Source organism: Neopsephotus bourkii, unplaced genomic scaffold (genome assembly GCF_033783945.1).
Source record: "Neopsephotus bourkii isolate Nb327-2 ecotype Australia unplaced genomic scaffold, CSIRO-AGI_Nbou_v1 NB_593, whole genome shotgun sequence".
NCBI classification, from domain to species: Eukaryota; Metazoa; Chordata; class Aves; order Psittaciformes; family Psittacidae; genus Neopsephotus; species Neopsephotus bourkii.
Genome location: NW_026901094.1, coordinates 1,401,132 through 1,423,301, shown reverse-complemented (window position 1 = coordinate 1,423,301; position 22,170 = coordinate 1,401,132). Strand labels below are relative to the sequence as shown.

General features: G+C 51.5%; 1 long non-coding RNA gene across 1 annotated transcript; it reads left to right on the top strand.

Annotated features, from left to right (window-relative positions):
* Positions 1 to 7,115: 7,115 nt before the first annotated feature.
* Positions 7,116 to 15,491, top strand: LOC133211267 (uncharacterized). The gene is made up of 4 exons (XR_009725164.1): positions 7,116 to 8,831; positions 10,208 to 10,413; positions 10,878 to 11,025; positions 14,753 to 15,491. It is a non-coding gene; the product is annotated as an uncharacterized LOC133211267 (long non-coding RNA).
* Positions 15,492 to 22,170: the final 6,679 nt, after the last annotated feature.

The window sequence follows — 22,170 nt, the reverse complement described above, 5'->3', positions numbered from 1 at the left end:
GCCAATATTTATAGACTATGACAGCAATGGCATTTGCAGATAAGTTTTGATATTAAGGGAAAATAGCAGCATTTGCTTCCCCAGCTACACAAGGTATTTGTGCCAACAGCCTTCCCTGTGCCCTCCGGATCCAGTGAAGGCACCGTGCTGTCACCCCTCATGACTTTGGTTATTCCCAGAGACAGCAAGTGGGAGAGTTTCATCCTTCCCAGGGCACTGACAGCCTCAGTGCTGCCTTCAGCATTCCCAAATGGGCAGCTCTGCATGGAGCCTGCCTTAGCTCAAGTGGAAGAAACTTGGGTAGTGACAAGAGTGGACTTTAGTTCTGTACTGGAAGAACTGGAGCTTTGGCTGTGACATTGGCAATTGCTTATTCCATCACCTGGCCCTGGCATGTGCCTTCAGCTAATGGTACCAGTGGCAGCAGGCAGCATCCCAGTGGGACCAGGCGCCCTCCCCAGGGAATGCCGCTCTGCTCTGTTTTCCCTGGCCCTACCCGTGTCGATTAAAGCATCATAAGCTGAGGAGCCATATGTCATCTTTTCCTACAGCCTTTTTAAAGTGCGAAGAAGGAGACAACTGTGCGAGAGGCATCTCCACGCTCGGTACGGCAACATATGCTTGTCGTGGATAAACTCAGCCTGGTAGAATACAGGCAACAGGTAGTGGGATGTGCTGCTGGGCTGATCCAGAGGCTTGGAAAGGGCAAGTGATGGCCTCCGAGCTGGCCCTTGGGACACCAGAACCCTGGCTCCAGCCAGCCTGGTGCTGGCTGCTATCAGCATAGCCCAGGATAGCCCAGACCCAGACACTGCACAGCTCACCAGCACAAACCATCTTCCTTCCTCCCTGTGAGGGTGCTGAGGCGCTGGCACAGGGTGCCCAGAGAAGCTGTGGCTGCCCCATCCCTGGCAGTGCTCAAGGCCAGGTTGGACACAGGGGCTTGGAGCAAGCTGCTCCAGTGGAAGGGGTCCCTGCCCGTGGCAGGGGTTGGAGCTGGAGGAGCTTTAAGGTTCCTTCAGCCCAAACCAGGCTGGGATTCTGTGATCTTCCCATCTCACTTGGCTGCAGCAGCTCTTTGAGCCACTGAAATACAAGGTCCCAGCACCGTCTGCAGGCTCCCCACTTGCCTGATGTCCCCTTTCACCTTATCCTTTCTTGCGAACTTGGCTTCATGCTCCCCAGGCTCCAAAGCCATCACAGCATCCCCCAGCCCTGCTTTATATAAGCAAGGGAGGGACCACGCAAATCTCCCTCCCTTCTGAGGCTTGTTTAATTAAAAGCCAGTTTTATGGTGCAGGCGCTAATTATAACTCCTCAGCCCGGAGGATCAAAGTGAACTTGTTGCTCATCGTTCCATAATTCAGAACTGCTGCAATGAGTTTGGACTGTTTCACAATGGTTCATCTCTATAAATGCGCTTTGCTGGTGGGATTGTGTCTCACTTGAACTTGTTCAGTGCGCTCCTAGGCAAAGGGAACTGCCTGGGGATATGTTCCTTGCAGAAAGCAGGGATGCTGATTCTGGAAACTATTCTGCTAGCGAGCAGTAATAATTATCCCTGTGGTTTTTAATACCGCAGTGTAAGATATACCAGGCAACCAAGCACTGCAGAGGGGGAAACTGCCCCGGGGAAACACCGGGCTCTTTCCTCTGGCAACAAGGGCAGTGGTTTGCCATTGGGGAGAGCTGTTGAGGCTTTGATTTGGTGTTTTCCTTTTGCCCTGTGACTCAGGGTTTGTTTTCCGCTCATGCTGAGCCTTTGGAGGCAAGCCCATGCAACAGGTTGTTCTGGCACTGGTGGGTGAGTGCTTGATGCAGGGCATCGTCTCCGATCACCACCTGCGGTGAGCACAAGAGGGTGTTTCACATCCTCCTCATTCCTTACCCTGTGCTTCCAGGAGTGCCTGCCACGAGCTGCTCATTCCGCTTCCGATGGGGAAGATGATGGTTTTGCTTCAGGTCGTTATAAGTCTGTGTCCAGGGAAATACTAAGCCAGGAATTAAATTCCAGCTGCTTGCAGGATTGGCACAGGAGCGCATCACCCGAGTGCCTCCATCTGAGGTGCCTGGAGGTGCTGTACCCCAGGCAGCTGACAGGCAGCTCTGGCTCCCAGCACAGCAGGAGCTTCCCAAGCCCCTGGGCAGGGATGCTGGGTCCTGCTGATGGAGCAGGGAGCTGAGCTCTGGGTCACATCCCTGGACAACCCCTTCCTTCCCACACACAAGGAGCTTGCATTCAAAGGAGGAGAACCCAGGAAAGCTTGTTGGAAAGGTTGCAATCTATTAATAAGTAAATTGCTCATTTAATTACCTTAATCATGCTTTCACTGAGTTAATGTTATTGCCAATACAAAGGGAAGAAAAAAGGAGAAAAGGGAAATATTCTCCTGGATTAGCAAAGCCTCAATTACAGGCAAGTGAGTAGTGCGGTTCATTTTAAAGCCTCTGTTGCTCCTTGTTGCACAGGCATTACTGGAAGGGTTATCCATGGATATTGGGCTGGAAGGAGAGCAGTGCATGCATAAATGAGGTGAGCAGCTCAGCTTTTCCAAAGGACACTTCTTCAGGGCGGGCGAGTGCTTCACATCCCTGGTCGCATCTTTACAGCAATGGCACCTTTGCTAACAACAGGCGTTCTGTCTGAACGCGTGTGTGGGCATTTTCTCCTGTCAAGCTGTGGCCGTTTGCAGTTTAAATGATGATAATGGGGATTGGGTTTGGAGGATGAGTTATGGGCAGTGGGGGAAGCACGAGGCTTGGGCAAAGCAGCGAAGAGACAAACGTGCAGGGGATGCAGGTCGCCTCATGCCATGTTCCTTCCCACCTCTACTTGACCCATCCTCATCCTGGGGAGGTGAAATAATAGATATAATAGATATATATATATATCTATATCTATAATAGATATAATAGATAAACAGTAAGCACTGTGATGGGTGCTTCTGGTGCCATTAAAGAGCAGCAACCCAAAACTGGCCAAACTTTAGGCACTCTGGAGACCGCTTTGCTGGAGGGGGGTTCTGGAGTAGCCCACAGGCACCACTGCTTCCACCACCCATATTTCACTTGCTGGGAAGCTGGGTAATCTGATTTTCCCCAGCCCCAGAGAGAACAAGCACGTCATCCATATTCATCTGCTCAAATGAAAGCATGAGCCCTTGTTTCCTCGAGTGGAACTAACTGAAAAGTGATGATAGTTTTGTGAAAAATGCAAGATTATGTGCACAGGAGCGGTTCTGTACAAACTGATTCATTATGGAACAGTTTGCTAATGAATGAGCCAGTTTCGGTCTGTCCCCCCCAATTGCTGCCAGGAAAGGGGAGCCATGGGAAGGGATGGTGGGAAGGCGGCTGCGGGCCAGGCTGCAGCAGTGCACGGACCCCTGCAGCTCCACGTTCCTGCTCCCAGCCTGGAAGCATTCACTGCATTTTACACTTCAGGAAGCCTCATTAAACATCTATAAATGGGAATAATTTGATTTTCTAATGCAAGTGAGCAATTTGCATTGATGGAACACGCATGTTCCTGGAGCAGCGCTGGTGTGCCAGAGCAGCCGCACGGTGTCGAGCCTCCCGCAAATGGAATTCCTCACTTTTAATGGAATTCCCAAACATCACAGCCCTGTTACTGCTATCAGCCCTATCTGTTTTACACTGTTAGGTGTGGGACACAGCAGCGCAGGTCCTTGGGAGGTGACAGCAGTGGTGACATTTCTCTCAATACCTGTTGTGGTGCAACTTTAGAAATCATGGAGCAGTTTGGGTTGAAGGGACCTTAAAGCTCCTCCAGCTCCAACCCCTGCCATGGGCACGGACCCCTTCCACTGGAGCAGCTTGCTCCAAGCCCCTGTGTCCAACCTGGCCTTGAGCACTGCCAGGGATGGGGCAGCCACAGCTTCTCTGAGCACCCTGTGCCAGCGCCTCAGCACCCTCACAGGGAAGAGCTTCTCCCTAAGAGCTCAGCTGAGGCTCCCCTTGAGCAGGTTCAAGCCATTCCCCTTGGCCTGTCCCTACATGCACATGTTTTTCACATCATTATGATCCATGCAGAGTGCATGGCACGCAGGGATTTGGGATGAACTAAATCCAGGAAGCCTTTCTCATTGAGCTTGGTGGGAGATTTGTGCACAATGAAAGAAGTAATAAACACTGGCAAGTGCAAATAAGAGGAGGTTCATTACTTATGTTAAGCAGATTATGGATGTTACTTACAAACAGATTACATTTGTGTCAGTGGACCAGGAACTCAAACTCCTCCACATAAGGGAGTGCATGGAATCACCTGTTGAAGCACCCCCACCCCAGCATGGTCAGGGTGAGGATTCCCAGCTGGGGATGGGATTCCAGTGGGAGCCTGGCCAGGCAGGGTGAGTGCAGCTCCCTGGGGAAATTGAGCTCAGCTGCAGAGGAGCCTGCTTTGATGGAAGCTATAAATCACCTCATTAGAGGGCAAGGTGTCTCCTAGTGCTTGCATGGCCTTTCTTTCTCTCTGTTATGCCAGACCAGGGCAGCCTTTCTCTTCCTGCAAGGAAGCCCAGGGAAAGCTGCTTTTCCCCCCTATCTGCCTTGAACTGGCCTTAGATAAGGGAGGGAATATCTCACGAAGTGAGTGATAACAGCAGTGCCTCCCTGAAACCGGGTCCTTGCTCTGCCCCATTGGGTGCTGGTGAGGATGCTGTGGCCCTTGGGAATGTCACAGCCCAGCCTGGCCAGCGCCTGGGAAGCACAGCTTGGGAAAAGACAGGAGCAGCCCAGGAAACAGCAGAACCGGTGAGCACAGCATGGAATGGCAGGAGTGTGGTGGGACGGGTACTGGGTGTCGTAGCCAGGCACACGCTCTGTCTCTGCTGTGCTTCATTGCAGAGGCACCAGGCGAGGCTGTATCTGCAGGCCCTGACAAGGGACCAATCAAGTCGTTTGCACTTCACTTCTCTTTCCTCTTCAGTCAAGAGGACACTTTAAAAGTAAATGTCACATAGATTACTCAAATTTGATATCTGCTTCCAGATCTCAGAACCAGGTTGAGGACGTTTTTTTCCCCATGAGCTAATTTGCTTGTTCCTGAAGGAAGTGATGCAGGATCTTGTTAAGGGAAGTCTGCAGAGATTGTCTTTTGATTTGGGCAAACAGGAAAGCTGTCAGGCAGTAATCAGAGCAGTGGGAAAATGATGAGGGGCATTATCAGAGATGCATCAATTCCATTGGTGTAAATGGGGACAGGTAAGGGGGCTGCTGATGTCTTGGGGTTCATTACTGGGGAAACAGGACTCTGTGTCAGTCAGGAGAACACATTCCCACTGTTCTAGTGATCATCATGAGCATGACAAGCAGAGCGGATGTGACTTATTGCAGGGCAGGGACCCTCAGAGGCAGCTGCCTGCAGCTGGGTGGGCTTATGCCATGAGCAGGCATCTCCTCTTGAGCCTTCGCGTTAAAAATCTCTTTCAAGAGCTGTTGGCAGCAGGTATTCAGATGTCTCAGTGGGAAGACTTTCTGCAGAAGATGTGTAGGTTTAGGGGGAAAAAAGCCCTATCACGTTCTTGAATAGGTATTGCAGATGAGGAGCTTCATTGCGTTATCCTGTGTAAACCAAGAAAGCTACAAAGAGGGAAATTGCCGCTGCAAGCCGCGGTGTTTTAACATGCAAATGACGGCTTTTCTTGTGCTGATGGAGCTGCCGGGGCTTCAGTTTTACACTGAGTGCTCCGTTCCGCCGCTGCCTGTGCAGACGTGGCTGTCCCACAGCCCTGCCCGGCAGCTCCCCTGTCCCATTGCTGCCGAGCGGCTCCAGGTCGGCGGTAATTTGATGGACCACCGCTATTTGGTGATCTGTGGGAGCAAGGGAGAAGAATCCCGACATCCAGGGGGTTACTTCTGTGCCTGAGCACGGGTGTCTGCTTTATAGAAGGGATGGAATTTCCTCTTTTGAAGGTCTCATTGTGCAGTTTTGTTATCAGTTGTTTCCATAGGCAAGCATCAACTGCACAGGGTAAAGGAGAAAGGGATCTGCTGGATGGAGGGTGCCCAGACATGTCCCACCTGAGCAATAGGTGAAGTTGGGTCTCGCTCGTGGGCCTGCTGTGTGTCATCACGGTTGAGATCCGGCTGAGCCCCAAGGTGCCTGTGCAAGGGCAGAGGACTGTCAGAGTTTAAAGGTAAGCTGTGACCCCGCTGCTTGCCGGTGTGATGCGTTAAGGCTCTAAAAATAGAATATCTCCAGCGGAGGAAAGGTATTTTTGGAGAAGCTTGTTACTGCAGCCAATCACACGTCATTACCGAAGCCTTCCTTTCATTTCCTTCTCCACGTAAGCCTTGGGAAGTGCCAAGAAAGAGCCAACGTGCGCCCTTGTGTAGCGGCACCCCTGGGTGAAGGGATGCCTTCATCCCCCTTCCTCACCCTGCCCTGGCAGAAGTGATGCTGGTCCATGTCTGGTGTGTCTGCAAGCCTTAACCAACCCCAGACTGTATTGTGTGCCTGGGGACATCAAACCTGGCCAAATACCTGCCTGTGCCTTGGTGTGGGGGTCAGGGTGATGCCAAGGGAAGGGCACAGCATGGAGGGGATGTGCAGCACTGTGTCCCAGCTCCCCACCAGCCAGCCCCACATGGGGTGCTATGCTTCCAGAAGCACACTAATGAGCTGCCTGCAATCAGGGAGGAGGGCGGGATGTGCTGGAGCCCCAGGAGATGCAATTAGTCCTCACTTCACTCCAGGCACTGCCATGAAGCCTGATTTGAGCCATCAGAAAACCTGATCCTGGGGGGTCACGCACGTACCCCTTAATGAAGTGATGGGAATGCCCCTGGCAGTTTATTTACCAAAATCACTGCTCACAACAGGCTTCCAGAGGGACTCCAAGTACAGGGAGTGCTGCCCTAGGTTAGAAAGCTGCTCGCAGGGAGCAGGCACAGCGGGTGTCTCATTCTTTCTGTAAATGAAAAAAGCCAAATACAAAATAGGCTCTTTGTGCTCTTGGCTCCCAGCAGACAGCTCACGCCAGCTCCCCTGGGTCTCCCTGACAGTGATGGAGTCAGCCTCGGATGTCTCCTACAAGCAGTGAAATTAACACCCTTCTTCATTAGAAGGGCCATACCCAACTGCTTCCCAGAAGGTGAACATGAAGGTGCTGATTTCCTGTTGTTAGACACGTGTTTCAGCCTCACAGCTCCAAAGGTGAGGGCAGGAGGGAGGAAAGTGCAGCTCTGGAGTTTGGTACCCAGTGTTGGTGGAGGGAAGCACCTCTGGTGAGGCCTGATCCTACAGGAAAGGTTGTGCCATGGCAGCTCCTGTGTCAGATCACTGTCTTGAGCCTTTTCAGTGCCACAAAAGGGGAGAGGAACCTTCACGGGTGCAGCCTCATCATCTGTGTGGCATTTAAGTGTAATCTGTGCCCGGTGTCTCACTGCTTCCCTGGTAGAAACCGCCTTGTTGGCTCCTCAGCTTCTGTGGCAGCTCTGTCAGAAACATGGACATGAACGGGTTTGAAGTGAGTTCCCAGAGCACTTTTACTGCTGATTTATCCATGTGGGCAAGATGCTACATGAGTTACACTGGCGGGAGGAGGGGGAAGGTGAAGTTGAGGTGGCCTGGCTGCCTGCACCATCCCATAACCAGAGTTTAAGCATCTCAGCGATGCCCTCTGCCCACACTCAGGATCCAGCCGAGTTCTCTGTGCCTTAAGTTTTCCTTTTCTTTTTCAACCATGTCCTAATTGGGAAAGCAGGAAAAGCCTTAAAAAAAGAAACCAAACAAACAAAATTAATGAGCAGCACCAGGGGAGGGGGAAAAGCATTTTTTGGCCGGAGTCCTTGGCACAGGGAGGGAAGAGCTGCTCCTCTTGGAGAGCGTTTAGTCCCTGCAAGCTGCCAGCGATGGAAGTCAAGTGAAAACCAAGTGGCTGGAAGCTGAGTTCACTGCAGCCTCCCTCTGCTTTGCTCATTTAGTGCCTCAGCCTTAGCAGGGGGTACTTGGATGTTTATTCCCAGGCTAAATCGCTTTGGGAGCTGCGACTCCTTTGTCAGTGAGAGAGAAAGCAGCCTGCCCATGGGCTAACAGCCTTCACAGCTCCTTCCCCTGGCTGCTTGGGCTCGCAGCACGGAGGCCTGCAGTGAGCATCCTCAGGCACCACGCTGACCAAACCCTGCCGCAAGGACCTGGCAGCCAGGCTGTGGGTGACAGCAGGGATGAGCATCCCTGGGGCTGGCTGCTCTACCTCCAGTTCCAGGAATCCCACAGAGCATCCCACAGGAGCAGCCCGAGCTCCTTCCCTGCTCCTTGGCAGCCAGGCAGCCCAGACCTGTTTGCCAGCATGGAGAAGGGCTTCTGGTGCTGGCAGCCACAGGAGGCTGATGTGCATGGAGCCGCATGTTGAAGCCATGGGAGAAGGTCTGTGCGTCTGAGACTGTCAGAGCTCAAAGCTCCCCTGTTCCTCCAAGCAAACATCAGCGGTGCTCACACAAATTAGGATCTGTTTGATACAGACCAGAGCAAAGGAAGTGTTGGTAAATCTGCAGCAGTTTACATACACAGCTCCTGTTTATATACATGTTGTGTGTCAGCTCCTAGTACAAGCCTCTTCCCTTTGCATAGCCCCCCCTGTACAACTGGGGGTCAGTTTTCTCACCCTTGTGTTTGGTTCTGTGTGGCCAGTGTCCGTCTGGGGGCTTTCTGGCCTCTCTTTCCTGTGTTCCCTTTCCCCAGCACCATTGCATTTCCTCCCAAGCATGGAGCAGCAAACACTTCCCTTGCGGGCTGCATGGAAAACTCATCCTTGCAGGGAAAGGACTCATCAAGCCTCATCTTCACCCTCAATGGCTGCTTCACAAAGGTAGGAGGAGGTAACTCACCAGTTCTTGCTAACGCTGTGAAAGTCCTCGCTCTTGTGCTTGTGTGTCCTTCCCCTCTTTCTCTCTGCACCATCCCAGCTCTCCAGGGATACCAGCAGGTTGTTTCTGGATGCTCAATTGCCTTTTAGCAATGGCCCTTCTCAGTCGAACTTTAGCCCTGAAGTTTGGGGTAGGAAGAACAGTTTTCTTGCTCTGGCATGAAGTTAGGAGCCCAAATGGAGGCATTTAATGCTTCACAGGCACTATTAGAAACAAAAAAAGCATCGGGAAGAAACCATGCCATAAATCCAGGCCTTTCTGTAAGCTCTAAATCTGTTAAACCGTAGTCCTCTAAAACAAAAGTGACTGCACCAAATAGAGATTGTTATTGTTTAAATGTTTCTGCTGGGAAATGCTGCATGAAGAGGAGACACAATAGCTGCCCTGACGCAGGATTTATTAGAGCAAGTTGGCACCAGCCTATTTGTAGGCAGCGGAATATGCTTGTAGAGATTATACCAGATTTACAGTGATTAATAATGGATTGGACATGGCAGACTTCAAAGGGTTTGGCTCCCTCGCAGTTTGGTGGTGGGTTGAGTTGAAATGCAGCTGCAGATTCGCTCCAGTGCCTCAAACAACTGTTTTTAACTCGGAGAGGGAGGCTTTGGGCTGGATACATCGGCAAAGCCCCGCTCTGTGTCCCCTTGTCCCCCTCGGTTTACACAGGCAGCAAAACGGATGCCGCTGCACTGGCCAAAACCAGCCTGAGGCAACTGCTGGGGAAGGTGAAGCCCTTAATTATGGGCAAGGTTCTTGGAGATGGAGCAGGGAGCTCATACCGGGGGATGAGTGGGGATTTTGTCATCAGGCTGAGGGATTAAGCGCGCTGGGGAATGTAGGACATCCCTCTCGCCCGCAGTGCCGTCCGTGCACAGACCTCGGGCTATTTTTAAAGACCTCCTCTGGCTGTAACTTTTGGTATTAAACCCTTGAAATCTGCTCCTTGCCGGGGGAGCTCCCTCTCCCCCTTCACCCGGAAGCCCCCAGGGGTGAGGGCAGGATGGCAAACAAGGATCGAGGCTCTGAGCACCAGTAATAGTGTTATTAATCATGCATCGTTATAAACACACTCTCATTTGATCCCTGTCAGGCAGTTCAGTGGTGTCCTGCGTGTGGCTGTGACTGTGCTCTGCCCAGCCGCATCCCTTCTCTTTCCCTGTCTGCTCCAGCACTCAGGGATATGTGTTCATACAGGATCTCTCAGATGAGCAAAGAAAAGGCCAGGGCAAGCGTGAGTTCCTGGGGAGCCTCAGACAAATGTATTTCCTAAGTGATAAGTGCTTTGGTGTTAATCAAATGTTACTGTGTGTTATAGGTGGGAGGCATCTTGAGCTAATGGAGACGTTTCCCCTCTATCTGCTGGAATCTGGGCGCCTGGAAGCAGAGGAGCTCTCATCCCGCTCCAGGCGGGGCTGATGGGATTTGCACCGGTCCCAGTTGCCATGGAGAAAGTGTTGGATGGCTTTAATACATCTCCGTGAATTTCTCCCCGGAGTTTTGCCATGACAGGCTGGACCGGAGGTAGTGCATAAGGAGCTGTAATCTTCCAACTCTATGAAAAAATGATTGATGGAGCAGGAGGGGCACAAACAGCTTCCTGGGGCTCTGGGAGCACATGGTGCAAGGTGATGGCTACCGGCATGGACCCCTGCACCAGGGATGCACCATGCAGCCATGAACGCCCCTGCCCCACACTTCAACAGGGCTGAGCTCCCCACCTTCCCACCAGCAGGCATTCCTTAGGAGTTAAGGAAATGAAACCTCTTGTTTTCACATGGGTGTGTTTCCATTTGAAATCCTAACATTTGCATTTGCCTGTTTGCGTTTGGAGTTAATGAAAACACAAGTGATTTCTCAACGCAAAACACAGCACTGGTTTCCAGCTCTGTGTGCCAAGCAGTGATTCACTCACCTGCCCAGGCTTTCACTTGGGTTTTTTTTCCCCCCTGGATTCATTACCCTGCCCTGCCTTTAACCATCATCAGGCACAGACCGTGATGGGATCAAGTAAACCGGAGCTGATGTTTTCAGTGAGAAAGGAGACAGCAGACGAATGAGGAGGAGCAGAGAGGCAAGGGCTGGCTGTCAGAACCCACAGAGCCTTCTGGAAACACTGGGAGCAAGACCAGGATGGTGAGTTTGGGAGCCAGCCCTGGGCTGGCTGGGGAGCTGCCTGGTGTTCGGTCAGTGCCACCTCCTTCCTCTTCCTTTTCCCCTTTTGATTGTATTATTTGTACCCTGCTCCAGCCCCAGTGGTACTTGGAGCTGCTTTCGATTCTCTGAGCATCTTCCCTTTGACAGCTCGTGGGCTTTTGAAATATGAAGTCCATCAATCACGGGTTACTGTCACCTCCACGGTAGATTCTGCTTCTAGAAGCCAGGCACAGCACAGTGAGGGGGGGACTGCATGAGCGACTGCTGCCAAGGCCAAAAACCAGGACCCAGCTCCTCGTCCTCTCCTTTGTTTTCCAGGGATTTCAGTGAGGACGATTCCCATGGAGTGCCATGGGGAGCTTGCAGAGCACAGCGTGCGCTTCAGTGGATACGCTGGGGCTAAAGAGTAATTAATTAGCGAGTTTATGGTGTTTTCCCATCTGAAATGAAAAACAAGAATTATGCAGAACACAGGAGGTAATTAGGAGGCAGCAAAGCTACAACACACCTTTAAACAGGGCTCGAAACCAGCGGGTTCAGCAGCAGGGTTTTACGTAGCAGCTGATAAAGGCTCATACCCTCCATCGCGTTCCTGGAGCACTCATCACGCTTCGCCCTTCATGTGCACCCAGGAACACCCGAATTCCTGCTCCGTGATCACATTTCCCATTTAAAATCAGCTGGCCAAGATGGGAAAATTGGTTCGTGGTTTATGGGCCTAGTTTAGCTGTTTCTTTTTCTCCCCTCGCATTTACAACTGGCCCCTTGTGTTCCATCCACCCCTGATGATTTAGCTGCGCGAGACGTTCCACCAATCTATTAGAGTGGAGAGCACGGAGCGGGTCATGCATATTAAACGTGAAGTTTTTACTACAGTTGGTTCAATCAGCTGAAAGAAAAACATGTTCAGTTTTCCCCCCCTCATCTTTTACAGCGTCCCAGCTGCTGCTTTTGGCAGGGCCATTCCTCAGTGGGTGTCCAGGGATCTGATTGCAGGGCAACGATGCCCAGTGGACCGAGGGCATCCCCTGCCTGCCACTGCGCTGGTAAAGGAACCTTGGAACACGCATTGCCTCTCTGCAGTGTGATCCATATGGCTCTCCTTTGGCACTAGGAGCTGAAAATCCTCGTTTTACACTGGTTTTCCTTTTGGCCAGGTCTGCAGTGCCTGTGGGTGCCATTCCCCCTTGGTTACCCTCACCCATACCTGCACAGAGGCTTGAGCTTCCCTCCATGGTGCCTTCTCTTCTGCATGTGTTTCCAAGAGCTCCTCATTCCTCCATGGGAGATGAAGGCTCATTTTTGGGGTGGTGGGGGCATCCCTGGTGTGGGGACGTGCACGTTATTGGTTCGGTTCAGTGCCCGTGATCAATACGAGGGTAATTTTCTGTGTCTTTGGAGCAGTTTATGTGGTTTCTGGAGTGCTCGTTTTCCAGAGTAATTTCTCCAGCTTGCCCGAGCCTCTCATCGTGCCTGTGCTAAGTGACTTGAAGGGCTATTTTCTACTCCACTTTGTTGCTTCTATTTTGTTTTCTGGTAGGCTCTAAATTTACATAGAAGTGTCATTCTGTTCTGTTTTGCTGACATGGGCACAAACAGAGCCACCTTCCCATCACCTGGGCACCCCAATGAGGCATCAGTCTTCTGGGCAGCCTGCTTAGCTCCGGGGGTTCTGCTTCCTGCATCCCAAACCCTGTTCCTCTGATTGCTATTGCCCTTCACTGGGGCAGTGCTGGGGCTGTAGGATGCTGTGTCCCAGAACTGTGCTGGTCCCACGCCCCTCTAAAACCCAGTAAATCAAAGGATGGCCCATGAGTGCGAGGGAGGGAGGGAGGAGAAAGCCTGATCTTTGCAGATGACATTTAAGCCTGCAGAAGGCCGATGTATTTTCCCCACTGTCACATTTAAAAGGCACTGTGCATGCATTATACCGCTGAATAAATCAGGTTTTAAAGAACATATTTATCCAGAGATGAGCCAGTCAAGAGCTTCTCCTGTTTGGACAGAAGCTTCCAGTGCAGGAGTGAACAACCCAATGCTCTCCTTGCAGCTGGTGCTCAGGCCCTTCCACAGGAGCCAATGCTGAGGACTGACAACGCTGCAAAGTGCTCGCACCCCTCCCTGGTGATGGCTGCAAAGGGTTAAGTCGCCGAGATGGAGCTTGATAAATCAGGCAGGAAAATAATCAGCTCCCAGTTGAGGTGAGGAGATGCTTGGTATTTTACAGCTGCTTTCATACACTTTACAGAAACTAATGGTTACACAAATAATACCTGGGGGATGATAGCAGCCTATAAATAATGCAGGGTTTTCTGAACACAGGCAGGTTTGAGGAGCTCCTGGGGAAGGCTCGGGTCCTGCTCCTTCCCAAAGGTCCAGGGGGAGCAGTGGCCTCTGGCCATCCCAGCAGCCCCTGGGGCCATGTCCCTGTGTTTTCCCAGCCCTTTTTCCCCTTTGCACCCACCTCACCCCCTCCCCTGGCCGCTGGGGTGGGTACCAGTGATGCTCTTTGCAGATGGCGCTGTGAGAAGCCATGGGGCCATGCTCCTGCCTTCTGCCAGCCACGGGTCATGGCCATGCACACGCAGGGATGTGGCTCTGCCTGCCTCTGTGGCACCACTTTTCACGTTATTTGAGGCCTTCTGAGAGCCATTGTGCAGGATCCCCCATCTGTGGATGCGGTGCATTCAATTTACCTCTGCTGCTAAATGTTTTGACAGCCTCTCTTCTCCCAGCCTAGCACAGCGTGTCACATCGGATGGTAACAGTCCCTGCCGCGGCACACCGTGTGCTCCGTGCTGGCACGCTGCATGCTCCCTGCACCAGAACAGGGGGAAACATCCAGGCTCAAACCCCTGAGGTGGGAAAGGGGGTCTGGAAGTGGGGGGCTCACCCTGTATCCCCCCCAAGGATCCCTAAGTACAGATCCCCTGGCTGGTCACTGGGTACCTTAACATTGAGCACACGAACTCCTTCCTCCCTTAATGAGAACAGGACCAGCAGAGCTGGTGGCAGGACCCACAGCTCAATCAGCCAGGACAGAAAAACCTTCCACGGTGCCATTTGGAAAGGAGTTTTTCCTCGGCCCGTTTCTCAGGGAGCAATTGATCTGTCTAATCTCTTATCTGTGACTATGAAATTGTATTTCCCTCTTAATAGGCCTACAGATGTTACAGATGAATAGGTTGGGAGATGCGCTGTGAATGGCAGGAATACTAAAAAGGGACAGCAGGTTTTGCTGGCTTTGGGGTGAAGAAACCCGTGTGGAGGAATGGCTTCAGCCCCACTGCTCAAGGACCTGCCTCAAACCCCCACATCTGTGCCCAGTCTCTGCTTAACTCAGGCTGGGGAGGTCTCAAAGAAGGTGTGTTTGAGGCATCACAAAGCTGTCCTGTCCCCTTGTCGCCTTGTCTCTGCACTGCAAAGGCAGAGGAGATGGTGGCAGACCCCACTCTTGCTCTGCAAATCAGAGTTTCCCATGTGGAAAGGTACCAAAGCCTGGTGTTTGGGTGCCTCAGCCATTTCAGCTCCTTACTGGAGCAGCTATTGCTGCCTCCAAGGTGGCAGAGGGGGCTCTCAATGCCTTTGCCCTCTCCTTTGCGCTCTGCAGCTCTGTCAGTCGGGTTTTCTACTTTCTCTTGCTTTGGTATTTGGGTTGCAGAACTGAGCTGACAAAGTCCTTTTAACCTTCGTTCCTGCCTGACAGGGGCTGCCTCGCTTGGCATGGATGTGATGTGCTGATGTGAAGTGCCTGCAGCCCTGTCCATCCCCTCCGCTTCCATCACTGGAGAGGTTCCTGGGACCGAACAGACGAGGTGAAGCAGGGATGTGAAACGTTCACTGTGGGGCCCCCGCAATGAAGCTGTTTGATGGATGAATATGGAGTGGCTGAGGTGACCTTCTCAGGAGGTGATGGATGCTCTGCCTGTCCCCTGCATCCCTGGTGCCTGCTGAAGGGATGGAGCCCTTTGCAGGGCAGCGCTTGGCAAAGCCCCCACCAACGACAGGGTGCTCATCACCAAACCATCACTGTAAGTAAATACATGGGATTGATCACTTTATCATCCAAGCACAGGTGGATTAATGCCCTCTCTTAATACTCTGTTTAAGCAGCCTATTTTTAAAAAAGCTGAATAATTGAGGGGAATTACTGTAAAATCAGGAAAGTTAACAGTTTATTTCCTGCTTATTGTCAGATTTGATGGCCAAGAGAAGCCGGTAGGTCCACGCCATGGCCCAAGGGATGGCCAGGACCCGGGGGGGGATGGCAGGCATCAGGGGGATGCTGGTGCTATGTAGCCCTGGCTGTGGAAAACGGGAACACCAGAAGTGGCTCCCTCTGTCTCCCTTTTAGCTGCTAAGGAAGTGTTTGCAGTGACTGCTCCGGCTGCTGCAGCCAAGTCCCCTATCAAAACAAGACTGAAAAAGCAAGGAAATAATTAAAAAAAACCAACCCTGAGGCACCGTTATTTTCTGTGGATAAAAATACTTCTTTTGGTAGAAGTGGCAGCAGAACACTTCCATCTCAGCCCATCTCGCTGTAACAGCCCATCTGCTAAGGCAAATCTGGTGACCGCGTGCCTCGTGTTGTGGCTGTGCCCAGGGCAGCCCAATTACTCGGGAGGGGTTTGGGGCTCAGCCCCTGGCTCTGGCATTAATGGGCAAAGGCATTGCTGTAACAGGCCCTGATGCTGCGAGTAGAGGCAGCTCCTCCACGCCGTGTGGTAGCAGGAGATGCATCCTTAGGATAAAAGCCACTTCCTTGGCACGAAGGAACCACAGCCATTGCCAAACAATGGGGTTTGTGCCCTTTGCATTGGAAGGGAATGGGACAAAAAGCTGGAGCACCATAGAGGGTGAAGCCCCTGTACCCCCTTCTCAGGCAGCAAGAAGGGGATGCAGGAAGATGGTTCCTTGCGGATGCCTGCCCAGGGCATGGACTTTGTTGCTGGAACCAAGGCTCCGGGTCCACCACTTGCTCCAGAAGCCTTTTGGTCTCACCAGAACACAGCCATAGAGTGGGAAGAGGCTCCCAGAGCCATGGCTGAGTCTCCTGCCTGAAGTGAGCAGGGAAGCGTGAAAATCCCCCTGTCACAGGGAGAAGTGAGCTTCATGTCCTCTTGTTTTAATACAGGAAATGTCACCTGCTCCTCTCGTAAACAGAGAATTTATCTGTCAGCAAGCTAAACCAATGGAAGTTGAATAATATTTGGTGATTAATGTAGTCGACGGATTTCATATTTCCTTTAAAATATTTGCTGCGTATTTCTGTAAATTATTCATCTGCTTTATAAGGCAAAGCAAATATTTGTGAATAGATATGAATTACGTGATTTATAAGAATGAAATATTCATGAGTCGTTTTCATTATTCACCTCGTCCTGGAATTGCTACATAAATCTGATCAAGCAAATAGATTTGAGAAGCTCAGGCTGAATTTACAGGTATCCCGGAGCTCCTGAGGCAGCAAACCGGAGCGGAGCCGGACCAAGGGCTTGTGCTCCACCAAGGCCGCTCCGTTTGGCATCCCCAGCTTCCAGGAGAGGCAGGGATGCAGCGGTGGCTGAGCCTCATGTGGGAATCAGCTTTAACCTGGATCTCAGCAGAGACAAGGGCAGGAGGAGGAGGCTGATGCTCTCCTTCCCTGCCAAGGACGTCGGTGCTGCTGGGAGGTCGCACAGCACCGCGGGGAAGGATGCTGGGAGAGGCGGTTTGACAACTACAGCAGGAGCATCAGCCATGTAAAATGAGTGGAAAACTGGATGAAAAGCCCTGTGCGTGGCTCTGAACCTGCACTTCCAGGTGCCCTTTGCCAGCCCTTGGACTCAGCATGGGAGCACCATCATCCTCGTGAGTGTCCCTGGCATCCCAGACCCCTCTCTTCCAGGCTGCTCGGCTCATGTGGCTGCAGGGTCTGAGCTTCAGGAGGGCAGGTTTTGCCCTCTGCTTGCTGCCTCTGACCACTGGGGAGCTCTCTCCTTCCGAGAGACCAGCTTCACTCCACGTGCATCCTCCACAACATCATCTTTTCCCCCCTACCTCATGAAGGACACGCTTGATGAGGCACATTCATCTCAGCCTCAGTGAGGCGAGGACAAGCAGGGAACATGTTGACATGTTTGATCCCAAAGGAGAACCCTGGGACAGGGGGGAGCAATGGGACTCGTGGCCACAGGTCCCTTGCAGGGACAGGGGGAGGTTGGGAACAAGTCTGGTGCCAATCTTGGTGTTAAAAACTTCATTAAGCAGTTGTTTAACCTGTAAGGATGCAACAGTGCCCCCAGCTCCACTGGGACCATGGGTGTGCTTAAAGTTAGGTGCATGTTAAGCTCTGTCAGGACCAGAGCCGCCCGGTGCTTGCTGCTCCTCACAATGAGCTCTGCTTTTCGGGAAGCTGCAGAATGAGCACTCTAAAACTCCTCTTTGGGGACCTTCCTATTTTCCAAAGTGTTGATGTGCTTTCTTTTTAAATAGCTAGCTGCCACGTAGGAAATAGACTGCTCCATAGATAGCGTTATACATCTTCTGCCACTGGGGTGTTTTGCTCAACGCTGCACAGGGATGTCATAAAAGCCATGTGCTTAGCCAAGTGGAATTGCTGACTCTATTACCCTGGCCAGGGAAAAACGTCCGTCTTCTCCCTCCCTCGTATCCATCAGGAAGGGGTCCTTACGTATGGCTCATCCCACACCTGCAGCCAGAGCCCATCAGGCTGAATTAAGTGGAAACTCTTTGGGGATGCAGAACTGGAGGCTGTGGCATTGAGGGGGCACCCAAAGGACCGCATGCCCAAGGTGAGGGGTGGGTGTGTGGGGATGCCCAGGCCATGGGGCCAATGGCCACACTGAAGAAGGACAAAGGGACTTTGGATCCCAGGCTATTCCCTCTGCACTGCTGGCTCCTGGCACGCTTTCTTGCAGCGCCTGTCCCAAAGGTCACATTGCAGCCTGCAAGGCAGCAGCAGCAGTGATGTTTTATCCTGGCCGAGGCAGCTCCTGAGGTGTCTCACTAAACACCAGGCTTGTTCAACCGTGGGATGGCATTTTTCCCCTTGCTGGCTCTGGAATAGTCACGGAGAAGTCATTTATCAGCACCGTGTGTGCAGCCAATCTCCAGGGCTCTGCTTCACCTCCCGTTATCGACCGGCTCCACTGCTCTTAATGAAGCAGTGATTTTGAGGCGATGGTCTAATGAATTTGAGGAGGTTTTGACCCTTTTATTGCAACATCTCAAATATCAGGTGCCTGGAAAATAGTTTTAATGTTGCATAGACGATTATGGGCTGATGTATCTATTCTAGGCATCCTGCTCTCAGATGTTTCGCAGAGCTTTGGGACAGCAGCCAGCAAACTGGAGTAGTGGGGATTCAGCAGGTAAGGCTTTTCCTTGTCTCCGTTTGGTGCATTGGCCCCATTGGCCATGGGGCACCAAGAGCCAAAACCTCCCAGACCCGGGCTTTTGGTGGGTTAAAACCCCATGAGGTTTTGGGAAGCAGATGGAAGGGGATGCAGGGAGGCCATGGAAGCAGCAAGGCCACTGGAGGAAGTGAGCTGGAACTCCCCAGCATCACCCGGCTGACAATGGGAGATGTTTCCTTGCTTTGACTCCAGCTCAGTAACAATACATGGGTTTAGTAACAGAGAGAAATTGCCCCCTCGGGTGAGCACAGCAAGAAACACACCCGCCAATATCAGCCCATGTTTGTCTGGGGTTTCTTCCCTCTGGCTCTATGTGGTCTCGACAAAATGAAGCAGAGCACAGCAGTGAGGGACCTGAGCTCAGGCGGTGCTTTGCACTCTGTTTGGGTAACAGCGTTTTACATGAGCAAGTCAAGGGTTTGGTGAGTTAGAGGCGACCGAAGCATTCAAGGGCAAGGCAGTAAATTGTTCCTTGTTCACAGGAGAGGCTTGGGCTGTGTCTGCAGTGCATCGCTGCTCCGGGGCCAGGGGATGCTCGTGGCAAGTGTATCTCAGCAGATAGAGGATCCCAGTGTCCCATCGGCACCCACTGGCTCCCTCCTGCACCCACAGGCAGCGCAGGAGCAGCTCATGGATCTCTTCACGTTTCTTCTTCTCCCCCATCCACTTTGCCAAAGGACTTTGTTCCTCGGTCATTTATTCTTTAAAAGGAAACCAAGATAAAAATCTCCGCTCTTCCATAGGACATCAATTGCTGCTACTTTAGAGCATATAGGGCTGGTAATGATGTTTTTGTTCAGCAGCTGATAGACTGGAAACTGCGTTTAACACTGAAAAGGAAGGAAGAGGGGCCCTCTCCCAGATACCATCAGGTACTGTCCTCAAGCACTGGGAAGGCACCTGCCTTCTCCAGGAATCCCATAACAAGGGCTAAGTGGTGGCCTCAAAGCCCTGCGGCAGCCCTGGAGGCACAGGGCCTCTTCCCCCTTTCCCTCCAGAGCTGCTTGTGGCAAATCCATTCCCAACCATTCCATGAATCCTCCTGGCCATCCCTTGCTGCCTCCTCACACAGGACACTGGGTTTGCCAGCACCAAGAAACAAACACAGGCAAAGCCATCATTAGCTCTTGTCAGCCGTAATTTTAAGGTCTGTTAAATATGATTTAAATATTTTTTTACTCATTAGCAATAATTTCGGATGATTCTCCCTCTTTAGGAAACTTCAAGTGTGATTGTAATAGTTTTGTAATTTGGGGCTCTATCATTAAAATTAATGATGTCCTAATGCTCTCCGTGCACTAGAAAAGTCTGATCAGTTTTGTCCCCTTTATATATCATTACTAATAGAACATTTTAATGGCTGTAATTTCCAGCCCTGTAGATTGGGACCTAAAAATAGGAAGAAAGCCTATTTCATCACACCATGCCAGCCGCTAAATAATTCAATTACACAGACCGGAATATCTGAAGCTGGGTGTGTTGCCAGCTGCAGATAACCAAAAGTACTTGATATTACTTTTAGAGCAGGGCTATTACAAGGTCTCACTCTCTGGCCCCTGACAGGGATGCCAGCGTGCAGCCACCAGCCATGTCCTCATGCAGCCATCAGGGATGCCGTCAGCTGGAGATGCTGCTTGGGTCTGCTCACATCCTGCCTCTGGAGCAGACGGGCTCCAGAGGTTCTTGGGTGCCAAGTACATCTCTTGGATCCCCAGTGTGGCGATGCTGAAGACCCAGTGCGTGGTTCGGTTTGTCTCTCACACTGAAGTTTGGGTGCCCAAGGGAATTTGTTATCACCTGAAGAGCAGCATCTACAGCAGCGAGCAGAATAATCCATGGATTTCAAATTGGCAAGAGCAGGCTGAGTAAAACAAGTTCTGTTCCTTCTAAGAAGCTGATTTACAACGCATCAGCCCTGACCCTGCCGACACTTTCCCTGCCAAAGGAAACGATCGTCTGCTTCCAGCCCTCCGCTGAAACACAGAGGAAGGAACTTTCCCTGTGATATTCTGTGTTCCAATTACCCTACCAAAGCGCCTTGCCCGAATTCCTAAGTGATTCTGAGTGTGCTTCATTATAAAGCTGCTGGTGTTCATCAGGCAGGAGCAGGCAGAGGGGTTTTGTGGAGGGACATGAGGAGGGATGGATGGATGGATGGATGGATGGATGGATCTGCTGCTGCTCTGTTCCCACCAGGTTGTTGTATTGCTCCTTTCCCCCTTGGAGATAAGCACAAGCAGAAGGCTTTCCATGCTCTGCAACAGCTCAGGAAACCAAAGCATCCGAACAGTTGGACTTGTTGTTCCCAATCTATTGGTGCATTACAGGACAATTAATACACTTAAAGGTACAGCTTTTAAAGGCACATGTACCTAAAAGCACCAGGGTTATCTCCTTTCCTCATTTGAATGACACAGGTCTGAAAACATGGCATTCTGGCTGTCAGAGAGGAAGGATTTCTTCTTTATTCCATTCATATTAGGGTACCCCAATGCTTCTTGCCTGCCTGCCCTTGCCTCACTGCCTCCCCCCTGCAGTGCCCAGCCACTGGTGTCTCTGCATTGCAGAGTTTTCCCTGTGCACAAGGACCAGCATTTCCTCAGAAAATAAGGATTTTCACCCCACTTTTCCCCCTGGTTTTGGCACCAAGAGGTTTTCCTGCCCGGCATGGGGGAGAGCAGAGAAGAGCACATGAGATGGTGGCATGGCCTGCTGCACCCCACATGTGCTGTGAACAGGCCAGGACAGTCGAGCCATGACTATAGTGCTTTTCTACGGTGGTAAATTCCACATCTGTGCTCCAAACCGATGCACTTCCTATCTCCAAAACACTGATCAGTTTTTATCGGTTCCATCGAGCTCCTCCATGTAAGTACCGCTCCGCTATCAGCTCGGTAAGTGTTACAGTGCAATAAAAGATACTAGAACGTATTTAAAGCTGTATTTTACTGCTCCTCTCCTTTTGGAAGGTCAATTCCCAGTGGGTTGTTTCACCACCTCCATGGTGGTGCCACAGCCCCATGGAACCTATTCCCACAGCACCGAGACCCAGACCCAGCTGCATATCATGCACCAGCTCTGATGGCCCTCTGTCCCCTTTAATGGGTTCCCAGTTCCCAGCCAATGCTCTTTGAAGGAGATTCCCAAGTGCAGCCGCCTCCGAGCCCATCGTGCTCTGTGTTAACTCCAAAACTTCTTTTCTCAGGACTGCAGAAAGTGCTCAGGGCAGCTATTAAAGTGGAATCAATCAGTGTCAAATAAAAGCCATCAGAATATGACTAAGAGTCTGATTGCCTGTAACCAACATAATTAGACAGTGAGGATTTTCTTTCTTTTCCGTTCCTGCAAGAAGGCTAAAAGCCTCCAAAATTGGAGCTAATATCCTGTGTCTGCAGAGGGTGAATTCACATTTGACCTATTGTTCAAATAAAAATTCTCCTCAAATCCAGCCCAATCACCGCAGGGGCTTCAGCCCAGACCTGAGAGCCCTGGAAAAACCCATAATCCTTGAAATTTGCTTCCATTTCGTATGCGTGATCCGAGGGTGACAGGGAGGAGGGAAGGTCCTTGTCTCGCTCATTAATCACCCAGCAAAGGTGAGCATCACCATGGAAGTGTTTGCTAAATAAAGCCACGTGTGCACAGGAGGACTGCGGTAGGGGGGGAAAGGATGAGCTCTGAGAGCAGCCCCATGGAGCTGCGTCCT